This window comes from Hemiscyllium ocellatum, chromosome 26 (assembly GCF_020745735.1).
Source record: "Hemiscyllium ocellatum isolate sHemOce1 chromosome 26, sHemOce1.pat.X.cur, whole genome shotgun sequence".
Classification (NCBI taxonomy): domain Eukaryota; kingdom Metazoa; phylum Chordata; class Chondrichthyes; order Orectolobiformes; family Hemiscylliidae; genus Hemiscyllium; species Hemiscyllium ocellatum.
Window position 1 is genome coordinate 41,641,087 of NC_083426.1, and position 16,385 is coordinate 41,657,471.

General features: G+C 39.8%; 1 protein-coding gene across 3 annotated transcripts in view; it reads right to left on the reverse strand.

The window, feature by feature from the left end:
• pacsin1b (protein kinase C and casein kinase substrate in neurons 1b) overlaps positions 1 to 16,385 on the reverse strand; it is a 304,569-nt gene that overhangs the window by 257,636 nt on the left and 30,548 nt on the right. The window contains exon 1 of one of the 3 annotated variants that reach the window (XM_060845550.1): positions 3,090 to 3,245. The exons of the other annotated variants lie outside the window; for them this stretch is intronic. The gene's annotated coding sequence lies outside the window, so the exon portion shown is untranslated. Of the gene's footprint in view, positions 1 to 3,089; positions 3,246 to 16,385 lie in introns of those variants that run through there. 3 annotated transcript variants of the gene reach the window in all.

Here is a 16,385-nt window from a genome sequence, read left to right on the forward strand (position 1 = left end):
TTCAACCTCTCCCTACAGCTCAAATCCTCCAACCCTGGCAACATCCTTCTAAATCTTTTCTGAACCATTTCAGGTTTCACAACATCCTCCTGATAAGAAGGAATCCAGAGTTAACACTGAAGATTTAACAAAAGTGGTTTCCCAGCCCAATTACGATAAAATTTGCTGTTGATAGCTGTCCAAATGTACATACCTCGAAAGTGAATACTAAACACAGCAAATGGCTGTTATGATAAATTTAGAGAACCACTGTAAGCAAAGAGGATACATTAGAGTGTGTGAATGCAATTATAGTTAGCATGTTTAAAAGTTGGAAGTTGGGGGTTGGGCGGGTGGGGAGGGCAAGAATAAAACGTATTCCTCTTAGTTGCTGTACCTGACAAGTGATCATTTGTTTAGCATATTCAGTTCATGCACCCAAAAGCAATATTTTTTGTACTGCAATTCAATCCAAAAAGTGTAAACAAAAAGCCTGTATGCACTGAAGTTGAGGGACAGAGCTTGCAATTACTTCTACATCCTTAAAATCACGACTTCTAGTCCAAGTTGGCAGCCGAGTAGGATACTTCAGCTGGAGCTCGTCCGCTCTGCCTATTCCTCCTTTTATTAAAAAAAATCCTCCCTTCTCTCCCAGCCTACGATGACTCCCAGCCTGGCAGCCTCCTACAGTGGCTCGGTGGAGCGATCTTTCAGCCTCGTGACCCTCAAGGTGAAGCCTGGTGTGTCCGGAGCCAGGGCCCAGTGCAGACTGGAGGTTGGGTGCCAGCTGGTGGAAGACTGCTGTTCAGGATTTTTATTTCTGCAATGCTGGACATTTTGTTTCTCTATTTTCTCAGATCTTTTAAGAAAAGAAGCTGTACTTTGGTACCTTTGTATCTAAAATGGTGCTGCAAGTGGTGCCAAATGAACTTTACACTGTTCTCATTGAGTATGTGACAATAAAGCTAATACATTCAGATTAAATATTGGTTAAAATATAATTGAGATGACCAAATCAGTTTAGTCAATTGTCAACACAAAGTGATACAGGCAAAAACAAGATATTCAATGCTCTACACGTTAACTTTGGAGCAACAATAAGATCCACACAAAATGGACAAATGTCATTAAGATTTATTTATAAATAAATTTACTTTCCTATGATTTTCAATAATTATTCTAAGGTTATGGGCCCATATACTATAACACAGTCTTTGTAGTTGGTAGCTGTTCTTTTTTATCGCTATATTCCTTGCACCAATTACAGTTGAAAAGATGAAAGAAATTGCCTTTCTGACATAGAGTCATAGAGATGTACAGCATGGAAACAGGCACTTTGGTCCAACCTTCCATGCCGACCAGATATCCCAACCCAATCTAGTCCCACCTGCCAGCACCCGGCCCATATCCCTCCAAACCCTTCCTATTCATATACCCATCCAAACGCCTCTTAAATGTTGCAATTGTACCAGCCTCCACCACTTCCTCTGGCAGCTCATTCCATACTTGTACCACCCTCTGCGTGAAAAAGTTGCCCCTTAGGCCTCTTTTATATCTTTCCACTCTCACCCTAAACCTAAGCCCTCTAGTTCTGGACTCCACGACCCCAGGGAAAAGATTTCGTCTATTTGTCCTATCCATGCCCCTCATAATTTTGTAAACCTTTATAAGGTCACCCCTCAGCCTCTGATGCTCGAAGGAGAACAGCCACAACCTGTTCAGCCTCTCCCTACAGCTCAAATCGTCCAACCCTGGCAACATCCTTGTAAATCTTTTCTGAACCCTTTCAAGTTTCACAACATCTTTACAATAGGAAGGAGACCAGAATTGCACACAATATTCCAACAGTGGCCTAACCAATGTCCTGTACAGCCACAACATGACTTCCCAACTCCTGTACTCAATACTCTGACCAATAAAGGAAAGCGTACAAAATGCCTTCTTCACTATCCTATCTACCTGCGACTCCACTTTCAAGGAGCTATGAACCTGCACTCCAAGGTCTCTTTGTTCAGCAACACTCTCTAGGACCTTACCATTAAGTGTATAAGTCCTGCTAAGATTTGCTTTCCCAAAATGCAGTACCTCGCATTGATCTGAATTAAACTCCATCTGCCACTTCTCAGCCCGTTGGCCCATCTGGTCAAGATCCTGTTGTAATCTGAGGTAACCCTCTTCGCTGTTCACTACACCTCCAATTTTGGTGTCATCTGCAAATTTACTAACTGTACCTCTTATGCTTGCATCCAAATCATTTATGTAAATGACAGAAAGTAGAGGACCCAGCACCGATCCTAATGGCACTCCACAGGTCACAGGCCTCCAGTCTCAAACGCCTTACTGAAGTCCATATAGATTACATCTACTGCTCTGCCCTCAATCTTCTTTGTTACAACTTCAAAAAACTCAATCAAGTTTGTGAGACATGATTTCCCACGCACAAAGTCATGTTGACTATCCCTAATCAATCCTTGCCTTTCCAAATACATGTACATCCTGTCCATCTCAGGGTTCCCTCCAACAACCTTCCCACCACTGAGGTCAGGCTCACCGGTCTATAGTTCCCTGGCTTGTCTTTACTGCCCTTCTGGGCATCCTTTCAGCAATGTAATAAGATTCATTACAAGAGAAAAAGGGCTTTGGTTGTACAAAATTCATACTTGCTGCTTTCATGTATTCCTCTACCACCTCAATATAATGCAGGTTCAGGAAAACCAACTGTGACCCTCGCAGAATATGAATCATGTTTTTATCTGGTACACTTCCAAAATACTGTGCAGTTAAAAATATCCTTACTTACCAAACTAGATCAGACTGCACTTATTCCATCTAATTAAATTATCTTCAACTTTCTCTAAACTTGTAACCATTTTCATATTAATACTCAAATCACACTGAGGATTTAGGATTTTACAAGGCAGGTATACAGCTTTAGCTCTATTTGTTGTGTTGCGCCTACCACAGTATTTTAACTGTTATCTAACAAATAAACTGAAAGTCAATTCTTAATAGTGAGAAATAATAATATTTAACAATTATGATAATAAAATAATTTACAAGCTACCAATTTACACTGTAAATCTAATAAACTATCTTGTGCTTTAATTTACCTCTGGATGATCATATACCACCACACTAGACCTTAGCCTTGATCCACGTGGCGATAATTGTCTGGTCTTTTTCTCCTGCTAGTCTCAGGGGTGTCTTCTCTTCACCGTGGTTGGACTTGAGTTACTGCTTGAGGGTGATGTTGCAGTGACTTATATACTTAGAAGTCTTCACATCCTTCTGGGAGAGTCACTGATATCCATAATAGATTGATCAGACCCAATCAGGCCGTGACATGTCGACGGTAGGGTGGTCCTTGAGCAACCATTCCTGGAGGTGTTTGGAGCACATAGGTCAGGTAGCCCTTTCCAAATAAGTGTGTGAGGTGCTTCTTCGTCTGATAAACAACACAATGTTTCTGGTTTTCCTGCGGATGGCATTCATGTCAATTTATTCAATTCCAATTCAAATGTACATTGTATTGTCTGCAGCTGCTGAGCCAATTATATACTGTCTGCCTGTAGCTGCAGCCTGTCTGGATTATGCAGCAGTTTATATCACTGTCTTTGAGCACATTCACTTTTGGCCAAGCTTGCCTCAAATTTCCCAGCATGCCTCATTTATTATCCCTTTTCTCATAAGTCCATAATTTTGAGAAGTCTGTCCAGCCACAGTTCTAAATAAATTTCTACCTGGAATCCAAAATTGATTCAAGTGAAGAGAACCCTGTACAACATGAATGACTTAAGGGATATCAACAATGAAAATTTTTCAACTCGTATTGTAAATATTCCAAAAGTACTTCATGGGAGCAATACTTGCCACTCAGCCATATATGGATTTATTAGCAAAATGAGTGAATACTTGTTTAAAAAAAATCTTAAAGAGAGAAAAATTGACTTATTAAGGGAACTCCAGCCTTCAGGCCCAGACAACTCTAATACATAGTCATCATAAGTGTAGTAGTTAAGCTGTGAATGCATGCTGCAGTTAGAAAGAAACAAAGAGAGTGGGACAGATCTCAGGTGTAGAAACTTTAGTCAAACTCACCCATAACTGTACTGAGTAACAAATTCTTACAGTAAATTGAGAATCAATAACTCTACAGCAACCACTTTGTAAAAAGGCTAAAAAAAAGTAACAACATTCTACAGTTCAAGTCATACAAACCTGTGGAATGAACCTGTTATCCACCAGGCACATTTGAAATCCCAAGCAAGACAATATTGAGCCATTTCCCAAAAGGCTACATTTTGGAGTACTTTTCATGAACAAAGTCACTTTGATTCAGATGATGTAGTTTCATCAATCAATTATTATGATTTAGGGTTCTACCTGAAAGGACTTCAGTGTTTTACTATGTTTTATGTTTCATTTTTATTCTGTACATTACAACAAAAATAAAACACAGAAAAGGTACTCCATAAAAGACATAATTCTAAAAGGAATCCCCTGCATTAAAAATAAATCAGGTTACTATGAATAAATTAGGGTGTAAGTTTGCTCGCTGAGTTGGAAGGTTCATTTTCAGATATTTCATCACCATAGTAGGTAACACCATCAGTGAGCCTCCGGTGAAACACTCATAATATGGTCCACTTTTTATTTATGTGTCTAGGTTTGCATGGGTTGGTGATGTCATTTCCTGTGGGGATGTCATTTCCTGTTTGACTGGGGACAACATATCTATCCTAGGACAACCCAAACAGAGGCATGCGCGAGAATTCCTAGAAGCATGGCACTCCATCCAACACATTGAACTGGATCCCACTTACCACCCCCTGAGAAACAGAACAGGAAATGACATCACCACAGGAAATGGCATCACCATCCTAAGGAAACCAAACACATAAATAAAAAGCGGGCCATACTACCAGTGCTTCACCGGAGGCTCACTGATGATGTTACTAGTATGGTGATGAAACATCTGAAAACGAACCTTCCAGCTCAACAAGCAAATTTACTTACAGAACCTCAACCTGAGCTACAAATCTTCTCGCTAGGAATAAATTGATTCCAAGCTTATAAATCAGGTGTTACATTTTCAGGTGAGAAGGAGTAAAATTCAACATGTTGCATAATAATCAGTGTCACATACAAAATGCAAAGCAAAGTTCTTTGATTCTTTAATTCATGAAATCAAGGTCCACCTCTATCAGTAATTAGGATATGCCCAACCATCCTCATTTTACTTCAACATGTTCAAACAAGATAACCTAGTTTACTGAATATAGATACAGTTCTTAAGATGTACTTTTTGTGCTTTACATGGATCAAAGTACGTGATTTACAAATCAACTGCTTTATATATTCCTCCCAAATGAAAAATACCCTTGAATCAGACACAAAGGATAGGACAACCCACCAAAATGAAATTCCACAAGGTTGATACATTAAAGTTATTCCTAAAAGTTTAAGTAGACCAGTCATACAATGTTGATTTGAAAAATTAATGTTGTTTCTTACCACTCTAACTCTTCAGTTAACCCTTAACCTTTCACCATAGCCTAAGTTCAAGAGCAGTATGGTCAATCACCAAGTTGTATTTCTTGAAAAAAACAATCATCACCCAAAATTTGTTGACATACTACTAATTCAAAGATTTAATGAAAGAAACGTTATAAGAAAGGCAAACACACTGTTTTTTGATATATCCAGGAAACAGAGGAGATAACTATCTACCAAACAAACAGCTAATGAGCTCAGATGAAAATAATATCCTGAACAAATACGACATCTTTGGTAAAGAGCTAATCTATCTAACACATGCTTTTGGCTGGGTTAAATTATTGATCATCTGAGCACATACCTCTGTATAGGTGAAATGACTGATCACCCAGCAATACTCGGACCTGGGAAATGGCTGATTTCCCCAACAAATATTATTAACTAGTTTTGTGATTGATAACATCAATCTCACCAGCCTAAATAGATTCATCTGGCTTTGATCAATAGACAATAGACAATAGGTGCAGGAGTAGGCCATTCAGTGCTTCGAGCCTGCACCGCCATTCAAAATGATCATGGCTGATCATTCCTAATCAGTATCCGCTCCCTGCCTTATCTCCATAACCCTTGATTCCACTATCTTTGAGAGCTCTATCCAACTCTTTCTTAAATGATCCAGAAACTGGGCCTCCACTGTCCTCTGGGGCAGAGCATTCCACACAGCCACCACTCTCTGGGTGAAGAAGTTTCTCCTCATCTCTGTCCTAAATGATCTACCCAGTATTTTTAAGCTGTGTCCTCTGCTTTGGCACTCACCCATCAGCAGAAACATGTTTCCTGCTGCCAGAGTGTCCAATCCTTTCATAATCTTATACGTCTCAATCAGATCCCCCCTCAGTCTTCTAAACTCAAGGGTATACAAGCCCAGTCGCTTCAGTCTTTCAGTGTAAGGTAATCCCTCCATTCCAGGAATTGACCTCGTGAACCGTCTTTCCTCAAATTTGGCGACCAGAACTGCACACAGTACTCCAGGTGTGGTCTCACCAAGGCCCTGTACAGCTGCAGAAGCACCTCTTTGCTTCTATACTCAATCCCTCTTGTTATGAAGGCCAGCATGATATTAGCCTTCTTCACTACCTGCTGTACCTGCATGCTTGCCTTCATTGACTGGTGTACAAGAACACCCAGATCTCTCTGTACTGCCCCTTTACCTAAATTAATTCCATTGAGGTAGTAATCTGCCTTCCTGTTCTTGACACCAAAGTGGATAACCATACATTTATCCACATTAAACTTATTCTACCATGCATCTGCCCACTCACCTAACTTGTCCAGGCCACCCTGTAATCTCCTACCATCCTCATCACATTTCACCCTGCCACCCAGTTTTGTATCATCAGCAAATTTGCTAATGTTATTGCTGATACCATCTTCTATATCATTAACATATATTGTAAAAAGCTGCGGTCCCAACACGGATCCTTGCGGTATCCCTCTGGTCACTGCCTGCCATTCCGAAATGGAGCCATTTATCACTACCCTTTGTTTCCTATCAGCCAACCAATTTTCAATCCAATCTAGTACTTTGCCCCCAATACCATGCGCCTTAAGTTTACTCACTAACCTCCCATGTGGAACTTTATCAAAAGCTTTCCGGAGGTCCAGGTACACTACATCTACTGGATCTCCCTCGTCCATCTTCAGAGTTACATCCTCAAAAAACTCCAGAAGATTAGTCAAGCATGACTTCCCCTTCATAAATCCATGCTGACTCTGTCCTATCCTGTTACTACTATCCAGATGTGCCGTAATCTCATCCTTTGTAATAGACTCCAGCATCTTTCCCACCACTGACGTCAGACAAACTGGTCTATAATTTCCTGCTTTCTCTCTCCCACCTTTCTTAAAAAGTGGTATAACATTAGCCATTCTCCAATCCTCAGGTACCGATCCTGAATCTATCGAATTCTGGAAAATCATCACCAACGCATCCACGATTTCCCGAGCCACCTCCTTCAGTACCCTGGGATGTAGAACATCAGGCCCCGGGGACTTATCAACCTTTAGACCTAACAGTCTCTCCAACACCAAATCCTGGCAAATATAGATTCCCTTAAGTTCAGGTCCTTCAGTCACTGTTACCTCAGGGAGATTGCTTGAGTCTTCCCCAGTGAACACAGATCTGAAGTACCCATTTAATTCTTCTGCCATTTCTTTGTTCCCTGTAATATATTCCCCTGTTTCTGTCTTCAAGGGCCCAATTTTAGTCCTAACCATTTTTTTGCCTTGCAAATACTTGAAAAAGCTTTTACTATCCTCCTTTATATTATTGGCCAGTTTACCTTCGTACCTCATTTTACCTCTGCGTATTTCCTTCTTAGTAATCCTTTGATCAATTGCGATGTAATGATTTTAAATCAACCTCTTTACACATTTTAGGGCACACATCTGTGGCAGGTAGGATCTGAGTCAGATTCTTCCACCTCAGAGTTACAGACTCTTGTTATGAAGTTGAAGACATGTACTATATCTTTAAGAGAGAGTGAATACTGTTCTGAACTGAGAGATATGTGGGCTATGCATATGACTAGATAGCAGTCTCAGAGTGTACTGGGAAACTGAAAATACATAATATTTGGCTGTAAAATGGATACCTGAGTTTTGGTTGCTGTTTTGACAATAATCAAAATTTAACCCATTTAAATTATGCCCCAGAATACTAAAACCCAAACAAGTTTTAATGTATTGTTCTGTCAACATCAAACCAATGAGACAATCCAATGTTGGGCTGTATAAAAATGTGGACATTTTGACAATTGGTCAGAGATTGACCGCTTGAGAGAGTGACAGATAAATAAATAATTGTAATAAGTATTGTATTGGAACAACATATTGTTACAGAGTTGGAGGCATATAAGAGAAATGGTGTTTTAGAGTTGTAAGTAGTTGTTTAATGTTCACTTTTAGAGTTAAAAATAAATTGATGTTATTTTCTGTAAGTATTGAGATTTGGGAGTTCTCTGTCCCTCGTTTTAACAGATGGCAAGGTGAGCTTTTCTGGGTGTTTGTTTTGATTGACAGAAGGGTTCACCTCCATGTTTAATACTCTTTAACTGTGCTATATTGTCTTTCAACTGTTTTATAAGCAAGCAAATTAAATTGGGAAGTTAGATTGAACTTGCACTAGTTCATGAATGCTAATTTATATGGCCAAAAAAATGGAGAGAGGTTTGAGAGAGGCTGAATAGGTGAAAGCCTTTCTCCCAGAGACTGAGGGATGACCTTAGAGGTCATGGATAGGGTGAATAATGAAAACCTTTTTCCCAGAGTAGGGTACACCAACCCTCCGAAGAGTATCCCGCCCAGACCCATTCCTCTACATTTACCCCTGACTCATGCACCGAACCTATATATCCCTGAACACTATGGGCCATTTAGCACGGCCAATTCACCTAACCTGCACATCTTTGGATTGTGGGAAGAAACTGGAGCACATGGAGGAAACCCATGCTGATGCAGGGAGACTATGCAGACAGTCGTCTGACGCTAGAATTGAACCCAGGTCCCTGGTGCTAACCAATGAGCCAACATGCTACCCCAATCTGTCTGGCTCAGTGCTTCAGCCTGAGTTATTGATAATATATTAATGATTTAAAATGAGGAAACTATCTGTAATATCTCCAATTTGAAGATGACACAAAACTGGGTGGGAAGATGAGCTGCAAGGAGAGTGCAGAGATGCTTCAGTGTGATTTGGGGGAAAAACATTGAGTGGACAAATGCATAAAAGACAGATTATATAGTAGATAAATATAAGGTTATCACTTTGGTAGCAAAAACAAGTAGGCAGATTATCTGAATGGCAACTGATTGGTAACGAGGGTGTGACTGAGACATGGGTGCCCTTGTAGACTGGTTGCTGAAAGTAAGCATGCAGGTACACTATACAATAAAGATGACAAATGCATAACCGAGTGGATTAGAATACGGGAGGGGATAAAAGGTACAGATTAGACAAACAATGAAGTGACACTGCAAACCACAATGCAATGAGAGTGCAGGGAAAGCAGCTGATAGGTGAGTCGGATGGAGAATATTTCAAATCAAATAGAAATAAGGTCTTCAGTTTGTGATAAGTCTCTAGTCTTTTCTTCTTGCTTTTGCAAAATAGCTTAAGTATACGATATAATTATTTATACAGTGAAATTATGACAACATTTAAAAAGCAAGGAATCTAGAATAACTAATTTATAAAGTAAATTAAATACCATAGTGATGACAGGGCAGGTGAAAGTGTTGCTGCTACTGCAGCACGTGGAAGGTTATCCAGAGAGAACACATCTGTGTTTAAGTGTTTGCAGCTTAAGGAACCAGAGATCAAAGTTGTGGAGTTTGACTCAGAATTGCAGACCACGCACCACAAAAGCAGAAATACAAAATACCTGGACACTGCTCCAGGAAGCAGTCACACCCTTCAGATTAGGTAGTTTATAATTTGGTCTGTGATCAGAGACGAAAGGATGTGACTGCAGCTCAGGTAGGCATGGAGACCTGCAATGGGATAATTCAGGGTCAGCATGGTTTCACAAAGAACAAATTTACTAGGAGTCTTTGAAGAGGTAACAAGTACAATAGACAAGGAAACAAGAGATTGTAATAGATTTTGGCTTCAGAAAGGCATTTACTAAGATAAACCATATTAGGCTGCTTCATAAGATTAAGAACTCATGATATCATGGTTAGTATCTCAGCAGGATTGGTTAACTAATATAAAACAGTTGGGATAAGGTAGGCATTTTCAGAATGGCAGCCTGTAATTTGTGGAGTGCCATCAGTGCTTGTGAGATATCTCCACAGAGGATGGTATCCCATCACCAACTCATCCTTGATTTACACACAAAGAGTCCTTGACTCTAGTACTGCCTTTTAAGAGTGCCAGATTCTCTGGTACACCGCTTTTTATCTATCAGCCAGGGCTCCCCAATGGACCAGATTAACAGCCCTAATCAGGAAATTCATATTCTATGACATCCAGCAGGCTGACCTCATTACAATCGCTATATTCCTCCTCCTCTAAATCCAAGGGCATAGGCTGGTCCTTTTTCTTGGAGAGTCTCCTGGGGTGTTTATGCACCAGGTGTCCAGAATGGGCAGAGTGTAATGCAAAGGAGCTCGTCTCTTGCACCAGGAGTGCATTGGTAGAATTTCACTCTTCTTCCAGTGGCAAAGACGTCAAAGTGGCTACATCTATCATGCCCATCTCTGATTCAGAGGACTTGTCAATGTTTGACAGGGAGGAAATCCACGAGTTCTGGCAGCCTTTCTGATTGTTCCAAGGGTAAGAGGACATGTTGCTCCCGCACTGTTTGCAAATTTGTGGCTTTCATGTGGTCCATGTGCTTATTCAGGACAGTTGCTACGACCCAAACATTATACATCACAGGTCCAGCTGGCTGACCTTGTTCAGATTACTGCACTTGGTCCACATTACTTACAACGTATATTAATGACTTGGATGAGGGAATCGTATGTATGATAGCCAAGTTTGCAAAGACACAAAAATAATGGTGAGGATGGCACAGTCTGCAGTTGGACATGGACAAGTTAAGTGAATGGGCAAAAAATTTAGCAGACGGAATGTAATTGGACAAATGGGAGTTTGTGTGCTTTGGCAGGAAGAATAGCAGAAATTAATATTATTTAAATAATATTTCACCAGAAAGACTGCAGAAAGCATTATTATTTGGGTATTCTGATGTATAAAATCTCAAAAGTCTAGCATCCCAAGTTCAGCAGGTAGTAGAGAAGGCAAATGGAATGGCCTTCATTTCAAAAGGAATGGAGTATAAAAATAGTGAGGTCTTGCTAAAATGATACAGGGCACTAGAATATTGTCAGGAGAAAGTGAGGACTGCAGATGCTGGAGTTCAGAGCTGAAAAATGTGTTGCTGGAAAAGTGCAGCAGGTCAGGCAGCATCCAAGGAGCGGGAGAATCTATGTTTTGGGCATAAGCCCGAAGATTCCTAAAGAAGGGCTAATGCCCGAAACGTCAATTGTCCTACTCCTTGGATGTTGCCTGACCTGCTGCGCTTTTCCAGCAACATATTTTTCAACTAGAATATTGTTAACGGCTTTGCTCCTCGAAAGAGGGACCTACTGGTATTGGAAGCAGTCCAACATTTCACAGGTTTAAGGTAATTGGCAAACAAAGCAATGGCAACATGAGGAAAGCGTTTTTCATACAATAAGTGGTTAGGGTCTAGAATGTACAAGTCAAGAATTTGGTGTTGGCACGTGCAAATGTGTCATTCAGGCAGGAATTGGATTGCTATCTGGAATGGAATTCAGTGCAGGGTTATGAAGAGAATACAAAGGAGTGCCACAAGGTGAAATGTTCCAATTGCAAACCAGATATTGCAGGCCAAATTCGATAATCATCCTATGATTCCGAAGAAAAAAATGGACCATTTATTTTTCAGAATTATATCTTTCTTTTAGCTTTTTCAGCAACCCAGAATATGAATGCCTCAGGAGATCTATTGCTTTGCAGATATAAACTCTTGCATTCATAACATTGCAATAGTCATTGCAGTTGTTACATCTGGTGCAATTTGAACATGGAACCCAAAAACAGACATTTACAGTACAGATTGCTTTTCAGTTTATTGTACCGGTCTTCCTCTGCCAGGTTTTACTGTATTAGCCCATAACTATAACCACAATATTATTTTTAGTTTAAAAAGTGGATTAGCGTTTATCTAAATTGGTACGGTAGAGAATGAGGTTCAAGCACATTAACTTCACCAGAAAGCCTACATTCAATAGGCAATGTGATTAAGCTGAATCTCATAACTTTTAGAACAGCATCAATCCACCACAACCTGGAAGGGAGTTCTGTCACAAACTACATTTACAATTCATTTAAACCAGAAAAAAAAGAACAGATGCAACTGAAGCCAAATTACTGGCAATTTCTTGTGGTCGCAAAAACAAAATTATGTATAAAAACTCACATGGCAGTGTTAAAGATAATATTAAATTTGAAAAAAAAATCATATCAGTAATAAAATAATCAAGAGCCTTCCATTTAAAAGTAGAGATGTTTCAAATATATTATTGAAAATACATTAAAGAATGTTCTATCTTCCCCCTCGGGACTTCAAACAAATCAGCTTTCCATGCTACATTCTGTCACGAAAATTGACTTTTTATTAAGATATTTAATATTCTCTCTCTTCCCCAGATTTAATTTAAAGTTTATACAAGAATGATAAGCATCAAGGTTACAGGAAAATCATTTATTCAGCGTTCTATATCAATGCACAAATGCTAGAATAAAGTCTGGTTGAAGATTTGTAGCTCGGGTGTCCGTTGTTGTGGTTCTGTTCGCCGAGCTGGAAGTTTTTGCTGCAAACGCTTCGTTCCCTGGCTAGGGAACATCATCAGTGCATTGCACATTAGAATACATTGCACATTCATGAAAAGGCCAATTTCCATTCATGTTAAACTTCTGATACATGTGTTTTCAAATTGATTTGTTAGTACAAAATTACAGATACACTCTTCAACTAATGCTCTTTCACTGAAAGTACGGTCTATCAAATTTATAGAAACAGACCAGAGATTGCAACATGCAAACTATTGTAATTGTGCTGTACGAGATTCATGAGTCAGACAATTCCCCAGGTGTTCTCGTGGTTCCGCTTTCATAATTCTGTCAAAACCTCAACTGTATTGCACAGAAATGTGTTAGTAATATATTTTTATACATTTTATTTTTATCATACCTGTACTTATTTAATCTTTCTTTTTATCCCTAAGAAATTTTTAATAAACACTTGCAATAAATTAACCTTTAATCTGTTTAAACCAAAAAAAAATTCACTGCTGGTCTATCTAACTTGAATCACAAAAGTTAAGATGGGCACATGAAGTTTATTAATTTACGGTTCACTGACCGCATAGTGGATACACCTGGTTATCGTGACTGTTGGCAAAGGGGCTATAATGAACAGAGTGTGGTGACGAGAGATATAAATGGTAAAGGTAGGAAGTAAAGTTGGATAGAGGAAGTCAAACAGATTTTAGGGAGACCCGAGGGCACGGGAATCAAAGCTGAGCTGCTTCAAAAGTGAAATGACGTAAGGACTTCAAGGTTAAATTCAAGTTAAGGACAGTTGCACGTATGCAGCATTCTCAACAAGGAGATGATCTATAAGACACAAATAGAGATATGTGGATATGATTCAATTGCCATCAATGAAGCATGACTGCAAGGTGGCCAGTGCTAGAAACTGAATTATCAAGGATATTCAACATTTAGAGAAAGACAGACACAAGGAAAAGGATGCGGAGTTGTACTAATAAGAAGAGATGGGACCATACATTATAAAGGAGGATCTTAGATTGGAAGAACAAAGTGGGATCTGTTTGTGTGGAGCTAAGAATCAGTAAGGGGAAGCAGATATTGTTGGAGTTATTTACAGGGCACAAAGTAGTTGTGGTTGTGTGGAGCATTATATTAATCAGGAGATTAGAGAAGCATGTAAAATGGTCAACGCAGTTATCACATATAACAATTGGATAGAACCTGGGTAATCTTTCCTGATGAAGGGCTTATGCCCAAAACGTCAATTCTCCTGCTCCTTGGATGCTGCCTGCCTGCTGTGCTTTTCCAGCACCACACTCTCGACTCTGATCTCCAGAATCTGCAGTCCTTACTTTCCCCTATAAACTTGGGCAGCATGGTGGCTCAGTGGTTAGCACTGCTGCCTCACAGCACCAGGAACTCAGGTTCGATTCCAACCTTGGGCGACTGTCTGTGTGAAATTTGCACATTCTCCCTGTGTCTGCATGGGTTTCCTCTGGGTGCTCCGGCTTCCCCCCACAATCCAAAGATGTGCAGGTCAGGTGAATTGGCCATGCTAAATTGTCCACAGTGTTAGGTACATTAGTCAGCAGGAAACGGGTCTGGGTGGGTTACTCTTCAGAGGGTCGCTGTGATCTTGTTGGACCGAAGGGCCTGTTTCCACACTGTAGGGAATCTAATCTAAACTGGGTAAACCAATTAAGTACAATAACTGTGGGGACAAGTTTATGGAGTGAATCAGGAATGAATAGTATGTTTAGCCATCGAGAGGGCAAGTTATTTTAGATCCAATATTGTATTAAAAAAATGGACAGTTAAGAACATTTCGGATTGAGTGACCACTATATGATAGAATTTTATTTTATGCCTGAAAGTGAAATAGTTCATTCTAAAGCAAGACTGTTAAATTTGAATAAAGCACATTATGAAAGCATGAGGCACAAATTAGCAGAGGTGGGATTGGGTACATGACTTTACATAGGAAAAAATAGTCTTTAAAGAACTAATAAATGACTTACAGTAACTATATGGTACTTCAAAAGGTGCAAAAACTCAAAGTCAGTCAACCATGGCTGATAATTTTAGATTAGACTTACAGTGTGGAAACAGGCACTTCGGCCCAACAAGTCCACACCGACCCGCCGAAGCGCAACCCACCCATACCCCTACATTTACCCCTTACCTAACACTATGGGCAATTTAGCATGGCCAATTCACCTGACCCGCACATCTTTGTGACTGTGGGAGGAAACCAGAGCACCCGGAGGAAACCCACGCAGACACGGGGAGAACGTGCAAACTCCACACAGTCAGTCGCCTGAGTCGGGAGTTGAACCCAGGTCTCTGGTGCTGTGAGGCAGCAGTGCTAACCACTGTGCCACCATGCCGCCCAATATTGTGTAAAATAATTGTATAACATTTAAAATCTTATAATGTTCCAGAAACAGCAGTAGTTCTGAAGCTTGGGAACTTTTATAAATACAACAAAGGACATCCAAGAAATGATGGATAAAATATGGATAGAATTTAAATGCAGAAAGATGCTCTCAAAAGGTTCTGAAAGGTATATTTTAAAAAAAGAAATTCTTCTGCTAAAATGAATGTGGGACCAGGACAGGCAGAGTCACGGGAATTTATAATGGTGAGAGAGGAATGCTAGAGAAGCTAAATAATTATTTTGTCATTGTCATATAGGTCTACAGCACAGAAAAAGATCCTTTCACCCATTGAGACAGTGCCAGTTAAAAACAACCGCCTAACTATTCTAATCCCATTTTCCAGCACTTGACCCAAAGCCTTGTATGCCTTGGCATCACAAAGTGTGTCTGTTTTCACTGAGGAAGATACACAAACCTTCGAAAACTACAGATCTAAATGGCCAAGGAGAATGAGGAGAAATGAAGGAAAGTAAATTAGTACAAAGATTGTTCTGGAGAAATTAATGGGGTAAAAGTTGTTAAATCCCCAGAGACTGATGGTCTGCACCTCAAATGTTAAAGGATGTAGCTACAGAGACATTGAATGCCTTGGTGATTATCTACCAAAATTTGATAGATTTTGGAATGATTCCTGCAGACTAGAAGGGAGAAAATATCATCACACAATTTAAGAAGGAAACGAGAGAGAACTTCGGGAATTTATAGACCTGTTAGCCTGACATTAATAGTCGGAAAAGTGCTAGAATCAAATATAAAGGATGAAATAAATAGTTACTCAAATGACAATGATCGGACTCCCATCCAATGAACAGAGATTCGGCAAACTAAGCCTGAATTCTCCAGAGTTTTGAAAAGTGAAAGGTGATCTTAATGAAACCTACAAAACACTTAAAAGGGAGAGATGAGCAAAATGCAGGTAAGATGTCTCCCCTGGTTGAGGAGTCTAGAACTGGGAGCTCAATTTAAAAATAAGGGGGATACTAATTAAGCCCAAGATGAGAGTTATTTTTTAATCTCAGGGGGTTGTGAACCTTTGGAATTCTCTATCAAAGTGATGCAAGTTCAGTCTTTGAGTATGTTTAAGGTAGATAAATTGCTGATTA